The sequence below is a fragment of the Rutidosis leptorrhynchoides genome, chromosome 3, assembly GCF_046630445.1.
Source record: "Rutidosis leptorrhynchoides isolate AG116_Rl617_1_P2 chromosome 3, CSIRO_AGI_Rlap_v1, whole genome shotgun sequence".
Classification (NCBI taxonomy): Eukaryota; Viridiplantae; Streptophyta; class Magnoliopsida; order Asterales; family Asteraceae; genus Rutidosis; species Rutidosis leptorrhynchoides.
This window is the reverse complement of record NC_092335.1, coordinates 672,324,717-672,329,070: the sequence shown is the minus strand read 5'-3', so window position 1 is coordinate 672,329,070 and position 4,354 is coordinate 672,324,717. Positions and strand designations below refer to the sequence as shown.

The 4,354-nt window shown below is 34.7% G+C and overlaps 1 long non-coding RNA gene across 3 annotated transcripts; it reads right to left on the bottom strand.

The window, feature by feature from the left end:
* Positions 1-659: 659 nt before the first annotated feature.
* Positions 660-4,084, bottom strand: LOC139899365 (uncharacterized). Of its 3 annotated transcripts, none has more exons than XR_011777447.1 (5): positions 4,050-4,084; positions 2,865-3,949; positions 2,652-2,714; positions 2,405-2,581; positions 660-1,006 (listed from the first exon to the last, which is right to left on the bottom strand). It is a non-coding gene; the product is annotated as an uncharacterized lncRNA (long non-coding RNA). The 3 variants fall into 3 exon arrangements; XR_011777446.1 differs by lacking the exon at positions 2,652-2,714 and having other exon boundaries at positions 660-871; positions 953-1,006; XR_011777445.1 differs by lacking the exon at positions 2,652-2,714.
* Between the last annotated feature and the right edge of the window lie 270 nt (positions 4,085-4,354).

Here is a 4,354-nt window from a genome sequence, read left to right as displayed (position 1 = left end):
ATTTGGCTCCTTTTCACAATCTTTCTCTTTCTTGAGGTTTGGTTCCATTGAAGTAATCATGTGTTTTGACTCCCCCATGTTGGAATGCTCCAAGATACCCCTTGCGTAACCCTTGATAGAGATTAAAAATCCGTCTTCTAGCTTACCAGTTTCCACCCCTAGAAAACAACCAATCTCCCCCAGATTCTTCATTTTACAATGAACCGAAAGATCATCATTAAACCGAGCCTTGAACCTATTGATGGTTCCATATGAGTTCTTTTTCAAGAGGTTAGCCCACTACAAGTAACCAGATTATTTGCTTCTGGCTTCTTATCAAACTCCCATGTTTCAATCTTCTCCAATGCACCATTCTCTTCTTGCATTGCTATTCTCCAATCCGGAGAATCTTTGGCTTCCTTGTAACTTGTCGGTTCCTCGGAAACTTCTAACGGTGGTTTGATATTTAGATTGATTGTTTTATCCTTAAGCATCTGGCGTATCCAGGAACTTAACGGAGACTTCTAACGGTTGTTTGACAAAGAAACTTACCCTGTAACTTAAGCAAACCAACCATAAGGATTATCCATGTCAAAAATATAGGGACGGGACTCGAACTTAATAAAAAAACCATGAGGACTAATCACGTCAAAAAATATAGGGACTGTGCACCAGTAATATGGTATAAAACACATCAAGTATCCGTTTAATTTATCGGGTTAATATAATAAACTTGTTCACAAACAATATGCTGTTGATACAAAGATTAAGAAGAGTTTTTTATTCAGAGAGAACTAATACCACCAAGTACAGACCAGATACACCTAAAGGATGACTTAACTGAATGTTGGCATATCGGTTAAATGCACGAGCTTCGACGCTTTATTCGAACCTGGGTAACACAAGCCAAGTCACGGGTCAGATATCGTTCACTTGAGAATCTTTTACAAAGAATTATAGAAGGTGATTGTACATGTCATCTTTACACATTGTAGGAACAAAATTCGGCATGTCAGACATTTGACACCTGCAGTTCAACATGGGTCAAGAGCAGTGGCGGATCCAGGAAATTTTTTCACCGGGGGCGAATTTTTTTTAAAACGTAGGGATTTTTTTGTGTGTGCAGAATATAGATGTTTTGGGGCAAAATATAGAGTTGTTTGAGAAAAATTTCAAGGTTTTTGGGCAAAATATGAAGGTTTTGGGGCAAAATATGAAAGGTTTGGGGCAAAATTTTTTTTCCACCGGGGGCAAAATCGAAAAACCGAAAAAATTTGCACTAAAATTTCGAAATCCACCGGGGGCGGGCGCCCCCCCTCTTAATACACTGGATCCGCCAGTGGTCAAGAGATTTAATAATCCAAGACATTGAGTGTTATTATAAGTATATATTGACAAATTTATAGATGAAAATATAATCGTCTAGTTCTCATAGTTGTTTGGAATTTTTGTTTTTGTTTTCACAGCGTAAATCGAGTGTTATTATAAGTATATATTGACAAATTTATAGATGAACATATAATCGTCTAGTTCTCATAGTTGTTGGAATTTTTTTGTTTTCACAGCCTAAACCTTTATGTAACAAATATCATGTGAGTAAACTTGTAAAAACTGAGAATACAAAAAACAATAATAAAGTTCCCAAACAGATATTCCTTGAACACTTAAAAGATACAGAGTATTAAATATGTATAGTTCATCGCAGCGATAATACCATAGCAGTGGCATACCACATACTTCCGTTACCTCCGAAAATCGGGCTCATAAACCTAAAATCCAGACTGCCTAACATCTTCTGTTTCGTCTGAATTAGGTAGCAATTTCAATGGTTTCTTCTAGAAAAAAAAATATGATTCTAGAGATGTAATAGAAATAAAAGCTAAACTCTCATCCTAATTTTGAATTAAAAAAATACTCTTTTTGGAAGGGTGTAATATATGAAAAATGCAATGATATATCCAACATCATTTTTGATATATCCACCATAAGTGTGCACAGTACAACGTGTTAATCCATATTTATGGCGGATTATCAAAAAAGATGTTGAATATATCAACTTACGTATAAAAATGAAAGAGATAATGTTAATGAACGCATACAGATGCTTACCAATGTGCTAAAAGGAACAACTGTGATTGCGCTGGAGATCAAAAGCGCATTTACTAAATGATCAATTACAATTCAGCTGTAACTAAAGCGGTCATAATACAGGTTGAGGACAATGTACTCATGCAAATAGATCCCCTAAATCAATTGCTTTACAAAAATATTTTTAAAAGTTCGGTACTTTATGGTAAAATAAAAACTTAAATTTAAAGGACAAAAATGGTATAAAGGTCAGCCCATCCTAGCTTGGCCCATTTCAACTCATACTATACCGGCCTAACCCACCCAAACAATGAATCAGGACTTTTTAGTGAAGTACCTTCTTTAAATATTGGTTTTTCGTTCCTTCTCAAATCTTCTATTTTCCTTTTACACGATCAGGCTCCAATAGGTTAGAAACCTGTTGTAGTGATATGTACCTCTCGAATAGTGAAGATGCCCAAAACAAAGTGAATAATATTCAAGTACTCCAAAAAGCATCCCATCAACAGGTGATCTGAGAAAGATACAATATAATTACAAAATATCCGATTAACAAAAAAAATTAAACAAATCTTGATTATTACCATCGGTCACGTAAGTCAACTTCAATTCCTAACCAATCTTGATTATTAATCTTCAACATTTCCCTAACAGAGTTATGTGAAATGCAAAAGGTTAATAATCAAGATTGGTTAGAAATCGAAGTTGACTTCCGTGACAGATGGTAATAATAAAAGTTTGTTTAATTTTTTTTCGTTGATCGAATATTTTGTAATTATATAGTATTTTTCTCTTACCAATGTTGATAGTATGCTTTTTGAAGCACTTGAAAATTGCTCACAACATGAGAGTTACTTGTCTAATTTTTCGAAGCCGTTTCACTAGTTGCTTCATTTTTCGAAGCCGTTTCACTAGTTGCTTCGGTGGTAGTCGTACTGTTACAATAGTGGAGAACCGAATTTTACTACTCATGTAATCGAAATCGTGATGATTTTGTTGCTACTGGCTTTGTTTTTTGTTACTGCAGTAAGACGTACTTAGCAAACAAAGCCAAGACGACGTCGATATCCCGAGTGATACGTCTTAATGCAGTAATAAACAAAACCATGACAATGTCGATGACATGAGTAATAAAATGAGGTTCTCCAGTATCAGTTGTAACGACACGACTTCGACCAAAGCAACTGGTGAAACGGCTTGGAAAAGTGAAACAAGTAACTCTTCAAGTTATGAACTAATCTTTTGAGTTTGTGCCCACATAACGATGCTAGAAGGCAATAGTGCAGAGTAAGTCAACTACAAATACATAGAAATATACATTATTAGTATGTTGGTATGACAACTAAATATATAAACTAATATATCATAAGTTATTAACATGCACATATCTATTAACTATATTATAAAAGGCTTACTCAAAACTCGAGTAAATTCAAGTCATAGTGCCATTTATATAACACTATATGTGGATATTTGTAGTGGATAATTTAATTGGATAGAGGGGAAATAGCAAAACGTAAAAAACTACTCCATATATAGATTGAATAGATATTACAGTAACAACTTAAAAAATTTCCGAGGAAAGTGCTAGACACAAACAATGTCAAGAAACTCCCGCCAAAACTAAGAGCAGCAGTTGAGTTTATGTTGGAGACGTTATATCTCGTGATTGCATTGAAAAGCACCATGGATGTGGGGCATCGATCACCACATCCTCTCCGAGGGCTAGACTATACAATAACAATGTTTCTTCTCAATTAACAACATGCTCATGAAATTAAATTCTGTTGGTACTTTGTGCTTCCTTTAAAAATCACACAACAAAGTCCACGTAGCTAAAATGTGCAAACAGACTCCAAAGCAGAAAATATGGCTCCAAGTGCTACTCGCATCAGGAAAAAACATCGAATTATCGGGTTATAAGTATATGTTCTATGAATATATATGTAGGGAATATTGAAGAAAGATAAAAGATTTAATACCAAGATAGTCCTTCATCTCAAGGCAACCAATGTCATGAATGACTCCAAATAATATCTTTAGAATGAGCAAATGCACATCGGAAGATTTCTTTCATACCTGAGAGTAAACATGCTTTCAAGTGTCAACCAAAAGGTTGGCGAGTTCATAGGTTTATCATAAAACAATAAAATTCATCATTTTGATAGACCACAAGATTTAAATACTGCATGGTACAAATGGGCCCGAATCCTATACCCCCCTGTAATATACATGCGATATCTTTTAAATACATTACTCCTTTCTCGTGTACAAAATCATCTTTCAT